Source organism: Pyrgilauda ruficollis, unplaced genomic scaffold (assembly GCF_017590135.1).
Source record: "Pyrgilauda ruficollis isolate IOZ18807 unplaced genomic scaffold, ASM1759013v1 scaffold21, whole genome shotgun sequence".
Classification (NCBI taxonomy): Eukaryota; Metazoa; Chordata; class Aves; order Passeriformes; family Passeridae; genus Pyrgilauda; species Pyrgilauda ruficollis.
Window position 1 is genome coordinate 5,403,321 of NW_024520318.1, and position 12,108 is coordinate 5,415,428.

Below are 12,108 nucleotides of genomic sequence, written 5' to 3' on the forward strand. Positions count from 1 at the left end.
TGTTAATGATTACTGCCAGGTGCTGCAAAAAAAAAAAAAAGTAATTTAAATTACTAGACAAGTAAATGAAAATTAAGATAAGGGTGCTTAAACAGTTTATTGTATTATTTGCTGCCCATGTTTTATATACATTAATTCAAACGATGGGTTGAGGCATGCACCTAATTTATTTAACGACTTCCTGCTGTAGCTGTGCTTTTGCCCATGGGTGGCTTTCAGAGTGACAGCTTGGAAGGCAGAGAAAGGTTGTTTATCTTTTAACTCCAAGATGGGAAGTCAAAGGTGTGGACAGGCAGAGGTGCTGGTGATGAGGCAAAGTGGTGTCTGCTCAGTAGAAATGACTAATGAGGAAGGTTTTCATTGCAACAGATCACTCTCAAGCACTGTGGAATTTTTTCTGTGGATGCAGAGGTAGGGCTGCTCCCACATTCATCTGCCTGGGGACGTGGCACATGCTGACAGCACAATTTAGACATACGTGAGCAAGTAGATTAATGAAGCATCAGGAAGAAGTTCAGACATAAAATCTTCTGTACTTACTTTGCCACTAAAAGATTAGATTGGCTGTCATAAATTAGTAATCTGAGCCTTCTAACTGTACCAATTTGGTGCTTCTGCCTTTCTCTTCACTATTTAATGAAATTGTGCTTGCTTGCCTCACATGTTAAAGAATCCATGTAATAAAACAACAGAAAAGAAAGAAAACCTTACATGGTTCCCTGGCTACCTGGATGTAAAGAAATGGTTTGGAATCTGTTGTTTGCAGATACTTGCTTTGCTAAAAAAATGTTTCCATGTATGCAAAGTGCTTGTATAATTTATGTAAATAATTTCCCCCCCACAATTTTACATGTGGGGGAAAAAAACCCCCAAAATATTTGGTATGCTATAATTTTGTAAATGCTGCAAAAAAAAAAAAATTATGGAGTGCTAGAAGTTGCTTGTAGAGTTCATAGCACATCTGTATGTGAGAAAATTTTAGGAAAGCTTCTGATCAAAGTCAGCTTTCAAACAATGCAATTTCAACATTCTAGGAAGATGAGGATTTTCTTTCTTCCCCCTGTTGAGGTCCCAGTTTGAATGAAGTCTCTGTGCCCTGATACTTCATGTGCAATTTGAGGCCCTTGCCCTGGGTGGAAATCCTGTTGTTATTTAGCAGTAACCTGCTGCCCCTGAGGCACAGTGTCAATTCATGTACAACGTATTTAGTGATGTGTTCTGGCTGCACTAAATAAGAATTTGATTTTCCATTAAAGACTCGTTGGGAACAGCTATCTTTCTGAAAAGCTTTTCACATCTGTTCTTATCTTACTATTTTAATTGTCTAGAGCTGTATCTGTGTGCCAAGATTCCTTTTTCTTTTCTGTAATAAATTCCTTTACTGCTGAACTCTGTTGTTGATGTGGAATTGCCTGGCTTCACTTGGTGATTCTAATGCCTTTTGGGTGGGCTTTGTCCATCTGATTGAGACTTAATAAAATCAGTAAACGTCTCTTTTATAGTGTGGGGGTAATTTGCCTTTTAAAAAGGAAGAGGTGGAGTCCAATGCTGTGTAGTGATGGTTGGCATAGAAATATTGTTGTTCCTTTAGAAAAGCATTCACTGGGCAGGAGACCAGAAGCAACAGTTTAGCTGTTATTAATCTCTGGAATATTTAGGCTTCTCTTTTTGGCGTGATTTGCTAATAAAGTGTTTCGCCTGAGTAACCAATGTCTTCTGAAGGAAAAAATAAACAGATTTGTTTAATCTGTAGCAGCTTGTTGTGATTTTTCACTTTGTTTCTCTGTTTGTATTTATTATATTTTTGTATGTAATGTATAAATATTGATGTCTTGGATAACAGTTTTTACAAATAATCTTTTTCTAATGTAGTTATCTGTGTCCGTTTTTTCTTTTTTTTTTTTTTTTTTTTGCCAGATGATATTTTGCTGCTTAGCAGAATCCTCACACTTTCCTTTTGTATTATAAATGAACACCACAGATATGCAATTTAAAAAACAATTCTTTTCCAAGCAGTTACGGATATGGTATTCTTAAAGCAATGCAGGGAACCTGGAACTTCCCAAGCTGATGAGAATGCAAGTGTAGCCCTTGCTGGAAACTGAGTTAATGCTCCAGAGATGTCTGAAACAGGGTGGGTGTCTGTGTGTCTGTCTCTTCATGGTGCTGATTCCAGCAGCTGGTCCTTGGTTTTTCCCTTATATATCCCATGATGACAATTCTCCCTGCCCTAGTGAAGCACAGCTCGTGTCCCATGTTGGAAGCTTTGCCAATCCTCCTTGGGGAGGAAGTTGAACACGTGGAGATCTCCTTGACACTTGTCTCAGCTGTTCCCAGGAGTGAAAAGTAATAGGCTGGATGGATTTGGGTAGGAGGGTTATTGTATTAGCTACAGGTGAAGGAATTTGGAGGCTAATTCAGCCTGGAAGAAGTGATCTAATCTCTCTGTATTTCTTCCTTGCTACACTGACTTCTGCAGGTTTGACTAGTCCTGTGTGTGAAAATAATTTTCCATGTCTCCATATATGTAAGTTAATAATTAAATCATTCTCTAAAATGTTTCTGTTCCTATTCTATGTTGAAGTTTTTTAGTAGTGGCTACTTTTTAATTTTGTTCTTTAGATGAATTTAGTATATTATCATGTCAAGTTACTTATTGAAAGTCTTACTGATTTCTTAAACATTCCTGCCAGTTTCTAAATGTTAGTGTTAATCTTTTTGATAGTAGGAGCTTCTTGCTCTGCAGCTCCCTAGACTTTTGCTCAGGTAAGAGTAAGATAAATTCCTCAAGTAATAAGATGGGTTTATGCATTATTGCATAAGTAATGGATTTGGTTATTCTGATGATGAATGAAGTATTTCTCCTACTGTACATAGTTTCAGCAGAAAAGATTAGAACTGGATTAAACTATGGGCCACTGCTGTTAAATATTTCTGTGGAGATAATGCAGGTTCTTGACTTGCTGGTTTATTTGATAGGGAATCTGCACTCATTCCTGAGTTTGCCCTGAAAGTTTCCTGTGAGCAAATAATCTCTCTTAATTTGCCTTTTCTAGAGAAAATGAAAAACAATAATCTTCTCTTGGATAGAACCTGATATTTAGCAATATTTTCAGATCTTGAGAAGAAAAATAGATTTTTTGTTGTCTGCATAGGCTTTTAAATTACTGTGCTTGTAAATTACTATGGGTTTGCTACAGTAAATTACTGCCCTATAAAATGCTGCTTCTCAGTGGCCCGGGAAGGTTTTTTTTTGTGTACATGCCACACTTAAAAGATACTGTAACATAAATCAAACCTATTTGAAAGGTATTATTAGGTTTTGTGTACTCTGTACTGAATAGTAGCATATCCTTAGCAATGATTATTCATAAATCCCACAATTATTCAAAGAATAGCCGCACGATTAGAGCAGCATTGCCTGTGTTATCCTGTGTTATTACAACAGTATGGAAGCATTTTAATAATAACAAGGGATTTAATTGGTATAAAGACTTATTTGTGGAATGCTAAACACTTTGGTAAGCAAGGCATTTGAATTGTGCATTACAGGCACCCAGAGTATTATCAGCTAATTAGGAACTGAAAGGGCATATGTAGTGTTAGCAAAGGCTGTTCGACTTCTGCACAGTTGTTTTTCAGTATTAAAATAGCTGGAACAATGATTATAAGTTTTATGTGACTTTAAGTATGGTTTATTACCTTCTGTGAACAGTTTCTAAAACATACTTTTAAGCAGTTTTCAGGGAACAGTGCACAATTAAATTTTGCAGTGAAGTTACTGATCTACAGCTAGAAAATATTGTCAAAGTGCTTGCACCGTAATAGAATGGCATGAATATTAAATTTGTTTTTGGGAAAAGCTGTTTGTTTATCAACAGCTGTATTTTGTCAGTTGGTGGGAAACTATGAATTTAGGTTGATTGGTCCAGGTAAAGGAGGAGAAGCATTAATAGGAGCTGGGTACGGTCGGGAGTTCTTCATTATTAACCTGCCAGTTTTAAATTCCATCTGTAACATACTAATCAAATGCTTTTGACAGTTTAAGCTTTATTGTCACCTTTAAACCTCCACAGAAGGAGGATTTCCTCTGAAATCTGGCTGTTTCTTGCCTAGCTGTTAATTATGCCTAGTGACATATCCTGATAGTTTCCCCTTCTTTTCAGGCCACTGTTGTCTGCAGACTTCTTTTGCTTCTAGACTACAGTATTTTATCCTCTCTCTTTGCTGTTCCTCGCTTTTCATTGAAATCTTGGCAGAAATGGTGGCTCACTCAAGTATTTTATCTTTTGTTTGAACCTTTGGTTTTTTCTGACCAGTCAGCTGTCAAAACCTTGTGTCTGCTGGTGAGCTACAAAGTTATCCTCTCTGGAGGCTGAGTTTATTTTTCTAAGGAATTAAATATGTTATCATAGAGGTGTGGTGCTGTTGAAAGTAGCTAAAAATAGGTTATTAATGCCTCACAGAGGAGGAAGACTGTTGGTAACAGGCCATGGTGGATTGTCATTTTGTGAATAAATGCCTTTTTCTTTGCTTTGTGTGAGGCTCAGAGGTGACTGTCCTCAGCCAGGGTGGCACAGGGTGACACAGAGTCCTTGTCCTTTCAGCACTGCAGAAGGGACAGCTGTGAACCAGCTGGCTGGAGAGATGTGCTCCACTCTCCTTCCCACCCAGAACTTGGCTTGCTGGAGCCAGCTCCCTAAACTCAGGCTCCAGCTGTGCCCAGGGGGTGGCTGGTAAGGAGGCAGAGGAGAGAGCAGTCCCTTCTCCCTGCTTCCCAAACCAGATGTGGCTTTTTGGGAAAGGCCCCAAAATCTCTAAGGGTCTGAAAAGCTGTGGCATTGCACCAGGGCTGATGGCTAGGGTTCAAATCCTGTACTGGTGTTTTGGCTTATTTATTTATTTATTTTTTCAAAAAGCGGTTTCTCTACCAGAGCTTGGGCACTACTAGTGTCTCAGTACCTGTTGAGCCTCACATTAAAATCTGCATTTACCCTAAATTTTGTAGATATTAATGTAACAGGCTGGTTTTGTCCTCCAGTATGTTTATTGTACCTTTAAACCAAACAAATTAACTCCAAATGGCCGAATTCCCTTTTGCTGTGCTGCTGGCAGGTTGTTTACTGGTTTGTCTGAGAGCACTGTCAGGACACCCTGAATTCCCCTTGCCTCAGCCAAAAAACTCCTTCACCTATTAACACAAGTTGGAATGCACAAGCTGCTTTTAGGGGGAAATATTTCACAAGTACAGCTGAAGGTAAAGGCCTGGCAGTGGGATCTTGTGAAATCATGCTGCTGGCCGACCTGGCAGGGAAAGGATCTCACCCATTTAATGTTGGTTTTTTTGCTTTTCCAGCTGTTGGAGCACCAGCCTTCCAGGGCATTGGGATACCATTTGCTTGTCTAATATCTGTAATTAATGTGTAAGCACAGTAGCCTTGTGAAGATGGAAAATGATGAACGGCAATAAGGCATTTCATTTCTGTTATATATTGTACTCTCCAGGCAGATTATTGTTAACCCCAGATGTTTTATGACTTTTTGATAATAGCACAGGGTGTTTTATTCTGGATATTAATTGGAGTTACATTTTCTAGTGTAGAAGTTCATCCTGTCCTTCATTAAATAAGCTAAAATTGCACTATTTGTCAGTTTATGTTTCTAACAGCTCTTTATATTTTAAGAGTTGTGTAGGAGGGAAATCAGATTTATTGTCCTGGATGCTGCTAGTCTGGGACAGGTAGAATTAGAGAGGAGAAACATCACAATCTCACAGCTCAGCATAAAGCTGGAAAATAACTCCAAGACCAGTGATTTTTTTTCCTGTTTTGGTTGAAGAATCTATTAAATGGAAGTACATGAGAGAGTTTTAAAAGAAATTGATTGCCTTACTAACAATGTTTTCTTGCCTGAATAAGAGTTTAATCATATTGGTGGGAAACAAAATTGATGAACCTTTAACATCAGATGGTACAGAAATAGTGATTAGAAACCATTTGCCTACAGCTTAGAAGACAAAAATTTAGATTAAGCACAACTGAAACATTAATTTAATCTAATTCTGTTGAAGTTGTGGGGAAAATCTGCTGCTGTAAAATTAATCTTACTCCTCATCTCCAGTTATGAAAAGAGTGAAATAATGTCAGTATAATTCTAGTTTAAAAGTCATCAATATACATTCTTGTCCTTTGTGCCTGATGCAAGCATACCTCTCATTTAGGAAATGTCCTCCTCCTCCTGTCATGTTGCTTGCTTTCTGCCATTCCTTATCAACAAAACTGTCTAGATTAGGCTTTCCAAAGCCAAGAAAGTGAGAGCCTAGCAGTCACAAGCCTGCTTAGAAGAGAATTTAACAAAAGACAAAAAAAGTATCTCAGCTTCTTTACCAGGCTTGAGCAGGAAAGTAACTGTGGCCTTGGAGCTGTTTCCTGAAAGAAAGGCAAAAAAAACCCCCTCAATTTGTTCACAGCTGTTCTGCTTTCCAGCCAGGATTTCTGGTCTGGGCATACAAATAGTTTGGACTTGAACTCATGTTGCCTTTTCCCCCTCATCCCTTTCCCACTGATCTCCATAAATCATGGCTACAGGAATCATCTGGGGACTGTGTCTCTCCTGCTGGTGCTTCTGTGAGTAGTACAACTATTTCACTATTCACTCTTCTGGTAAAGGAATTGCTTTGGTGTTTTGTTGGGTTTTTTTTTAGACAGTCTTGTCCATTGAATCAAACACTTCCTACATAGGGAGGGCACTCTCATTTAATAAAGAATTCATTTCTAATTCTGTTCTTGGCTTCCAAAAATAACAACAAATTAATTAGCTCCATCTCTGAACTCAAATTCTCTTCCTGCCTCCTTCAATGTGCAACACCAAGATGGGAACTGTTGGCTCAGATTCCGCTGTGGTCCTTTCCAAACTGTTAGGAGGCACACTAACAGAGTTTGGCCACTAATCAGTGGCCTTTGCTAGGAGAAGTCCAAGGAGACATGTGGTGTCTGATAAAGCCCATGAAAATGGATTTGTATTTCTGCTACTAGAAAGACCAAATATTACAGTTAAATCCTTGTACTTCTGTCAGCACCAGGGCAGGCTGGTTGATTGATCCCTCTTTCCAACTTGTAATTATTGAGCAATAAACTACTTCCATTTAGGCCAGATTGACTGAGATAAGCAGGTTTTTCTCTTCTGTTTCAACTCCCCAGTGCCAGTCCCAGTTTAGCAGCTCCTGGTTGTGTGCATCTGGGCTGAGCCTCCTGTGCTCCTTACCAGGATTTCTGCTTTGTGGAGAAAAACATCATCTGCTGGGGTTTTACAAACTCCATCATTTAACTGTGTCATCCTTCTAACGCCTAATTTGTATTCATTCAGGAGCTTGTTCTGGGGTGTTTTGGGTAAGCTGAGGGATTGCCACGGAGCCTTAAAATTTAAGCGGTCCAATTTGTGATGGCTTTGTGGGAAGAGCTGGAGTGTCACCTTAAGTTAGATGCAAGTAAGCCTTGGTGTAGCCTCTCAGAAGGCTGTGCATTGTCTGTAGAGGACAGTGCTGGTGCTGTAAGAGGTTCTCTGTGTGACTCAGCCCTTGTTTGCTTTAGGGTGTGGAGCCATCCCTGAGGTGAGGGCTGTGGGGCCTGGTTACCATGAGGGCTGCGGGGCCTGGTTACCATGAGGCCTGCCCCGTTCCTGTGGCTTTGCAGGACACAGGAGCTGCCCGTGCTTGCACAATGAGAACTTATTTCACTTGGCTGAAGTGGGACAGGGCTTTGCTGACTCCCCTGGCTTGGTTACCTTGGTTCCAGGAGCTCGGAGCAGTGGCTGGGGAGATCCTGTGGGTGACACACTGCTCTGTGGCAGCTCTGTCACCATCACGGGCCTGGCAGCGCTGTCTCTCTCCATCAGTGTCTGCAGCGTGCAGGGCGTGCTTGCAGGCTAACGTGGGGTTTCTGCAGGTCAGGCTTGGGGAAGATTCTCGTGCCTACGTTCACAGATGCTCTAACAAGTGAAGGCCAAGCGACACGAGCAGTTTTAGAGGTGCTGTTGTGTTTGTGTGGAAGTTGCATGACAGCAGCAGTGGTGCACAGGCAGTAATGCAGATCTGAGATGTGCCGTAGCTCACTAATTCCAAGGCTTTCTGTTGGTGACATCTGTTATCCTGTTAAACAGGAGACCTTTATTGTGTGTCTGGTTTGGTGCTTGGTGATTTAAATCCATGGAGGACTTGCTGGCTGAAAAAGCTGTGTCACATAATGCCATCAGATGACTGACCCAAATGGATGCTTTTCTTTTGTTTTTAGACACATGTTTAAGCATAAAACAAATATATTGCTTAATAGAGCAGAACAATTATTCATTGGATTGCATTTATTGCATAATTCCTTTAAAAGGAAACCAATTATTTTATTGTTCTCACCTACCAAAAAATATCAATTAGCATGCCAGACTAATTAATCTTCTCTAAAAGGTAACAATCAAATACAGCACATTTCCTCCCATAGGAAGACAGTACTTCTAAAGGTCACCATTTAGCTGTGCACCTCCTTTTATTGCACTTTCTCAAAAAAAAAAAAAGAGGGGGAGGAAGGAGGGGTTGAATGATGAGAACTCAGTTCTGTCTAATGCTTAATAAACTTAACCTTTATCATGGTATTGAACTTGATGATCCTGCATGAAAGAAGAGGGCATGCTGCTTTAAAGGCATTTGTGCTGACTGTTAGTTAATCATTTTTATTTGCTTTATGGATATGACATGGAATATTTATTAAAATTCTTCAGAGCATAGTAAATATGAAGAGAAGTTAAAGCAGCAGAGGAAGAAGGATGGTTCCTCTGAGGAGAGGGGGTGTGTAGGTACAAGTGACTGCAGGGGATGCATGTTGACTACAAAAAAATCTCTTCCTGAGCAGGATCCTGCTGTCTGATTCTGGACATAACTTCTTGAGGTGCAGGTAGTGCAAAGTGTGTGATTTATACTGGGTTTTTTTTTTGCCTAGGTTTCTCCACTATAATGAACGGTTAAAGAAATTTGTCATAATTGAAAAGAAATATTGAATGTTTTCTGCCTGCATGGTCATATTAGAAAGCGTGTGGGAAAACAATCATTTTGAAAAGGAAAAAAATGAATAAAAATATAATACTTTGCAAAGGGATATTCTCAAAGCCCATCAAATGCAAAGCTTTCAAATTTCATCTCTGATCAGGCATCATTTATTGCTGCATTGTAAGGAGTTAAGTATCTTTCCTCAAGCAGACTATAATTCTTCATCATACGTGGTATGCTAAGTTGCTTTAGAAGGTAACTAGAGAATGAATTTCTTTTATTGCTGATCCCAAAGTAGTGCCCAGAAATTCATAGGTTCCATAAGCATTTCTAAAGATCCATTAAAGTCATCCTAACCATGATGGATGGCAGGATGCTCTGGTTTACGTCATGCTCCTCATCTGTACTAAAATTAAGCTCTTGTTTCCTTAATTGAATGTTAAATTTATTTTATTCCTCGGCAGACTAGACTTTCAGCAAGTATAAATCTCACTTTTATTTGCAATAGGTGCTAATCTCACTCAAAATACACCCCCTTACTGTGACTCTTTTCCCAAGAGTTTTAAGCACCTTTGCTGCACGGTGCTGATTGTGCCATAAATGGGATCTCTGTGGATTGAACTGAGATGTGGAAACCTGAGCTCCTGCTGGCAGGTTGGCTGTCTGTGCAATATTAGGGATTAGGGTCCTGCAGACAGTTCCTCAGGCCTGGACCATCACTTAGAACTGAGAAGAGTTTAAAAATTATGACATAACTTTTTTCTCATCTCTTGCTTGTGTGTTTTTCTGAGAAGGCAAAGCCAAGTGCTGCTCAGAAAGCAGAGAAAAGGCACTGGAGGTGACAAGTGTGTTTACCAGGCAGGGATGGAAATAGGACATGACAAAGATAATAAATCCCCTACAATTTTGTGCTTTTTCTGTTCTGCTTTTGGTTTCAGATCAATTTTTGTCTTTTTCCCAACTTGTTTTTCTTTTCTATGATGTTTGTATGTGTAACAATCAGCATCCTAGATGCAGAATGTGTGTTCACTACCTTGGGGATCCATGCCAGCATCATATTTTTGGCCCCTTTGGGCTAGAAAGTGAGGGCAGGGCTGGTGCCAGCAGTGAACAGGAGCCCTTTATACCCTCAGCTGTGCAGCAAAGCCAGTCAATGCACCAAGAGCTAAAACAGCTCCCACCAGCAGCTCTTTGAAGATGCCCCACCTCTGAACTTGTTTTAGGGATGTCAATCATTCGTGATATTTGGCTTGTCAGTCAGTGCCAGCATTCCCAGCTAATGTGAAGTGGGGTTGGAAAGGCTCCTTCATGTTCAAGCCTCTTTAGTCACTGACAGTTTTGGTACAGAAAACATCCATCAGCGTCACTAGTGGGAGGAAGCTGTGCTGTCTCTGTCAAATTCCAGTGCTCCTGATTAGTGGATTTTGTTGTTGTGTTCATATTCTCCCCCAGAAAACCCACAGGATCACTTGTCTGACACTGTGTTGGATTCCAGGGACATAATGTATAGCTTATTCCCAAAGCTGTGAAGCCTGATGTTTGCTCTCCAGGAACAGCAAGTGTCTTCAGAAGTCAGAAAGCTGCTTTTGGGCTGAGTTTATTTCCCTGAGAAATACATGTACAAAACTTTTTGCTTCCTTGTGTGCACCTTTATAGATGAAGTAAAATGTGCTGGCAATTGGTGCTTTAATTTTTGTGTGGGCAGCTGTTAGATTTATATAAGTATCACTCCTTTTGAAAAATTGCTAGGAGGTATAAAAGTTTAAGTTCTCTGCTGGAACATAATTCTGGCTTTCGTAAAAGCCTTGCATCTCCCTTCCTGTCAGTGTGCTTTGCCTGTCACATGCTTGAGCTTGTCTTGCTGCTCCTCTTACAAATCCAACTCTTCTGCAGCCACCAGCTGACAGCGAGGAGTCAATTTGTAACAGAATAAATTTAAAATAAAACAAAAGCAAAATGCAAAGCTTCCATCAGTTGAGCTTTTTCATAGAAACCAGGGAGGATAAATGTAATGACTTTCTTCAGTGAGGTCATCTGTCAAACAACCCATTAAACAGACTTATTATTTCTGGCCAGAGGGATAAAAGGAAAGATGGAGATGTCTCAGTTTGGGATATTTGAATGTGAGCAAGACTGCCAGCCCTGAGGAGCATCCTGTGGTGATGAGGGACTGCCTGAGGTAGCCACTACCTCTTCTGCTCTACAGAAAACTCATTTTCTTGTAGTTTGGAGCCTGTTTGATGGGTTTTAATTGCTCTGTGGACCATCTACTCTGTCCAGGTGCAGGCAAAGGGCTTCTCCAGTGGCTCAGCTCAGGGTTGCTCCTCTGCAGGGTTGGTCTTGGATTCCCCATAGCAGATCTGCTGGGAGCTGCTGAGACCCTCTCTCTGTGCCTCAGTCTGCCATTCCCTGCTCTGGGCAGCTAATCCCCCCTTCTTAAACTCAAACAAATAAAGAAAGTAACCCTCCCTACCAAAAAAACCCACCAAACAACAACAACAACAACTACAACAACAACTATACTAATACTACTACTACTAATAAACAACTACAACAACTATACTACTACTACTAATAATAATAATAAACCAAAACACAGCTACATCAATCAAACTAAAGCAGCTCAAACCCACCATTCCTGAGGCAATGGGAATCCCTTACAGAATCCCAGTTCCCACCATTTCCTCATATGCTGAAGAGAGTCAAACTAAAGCAGCTCAAACCCACATTCCTGAGGCAATGGGGTCCCTTACAGAATCCCAGTTCCCACCATTTCCTGATATGCTGAAGAGACCTTTTTTGAGGACATAGTAGCATTTTTTCACTGCACAGCACTCCTTTAGCACTTATCAGGTTCCTTGGATGTTTTGGGCAATTTCCAGACAATTTCCAGAAAACGTAGGGGGACTTGTCACTCTCCACAAGAACCTGAAAGGAAGTTGTGTGGCCAGGTGGGGGTCAGTCTCTTCTCACAGGTAACAAGTGGCTGGACCAGAGGAAATGGCCTCAAGTTGCACCAGGGGATGTTGAGGTTGGAAGACTTTGTTCACTAAAAAGGTTTTAGGGTACTGGAACAG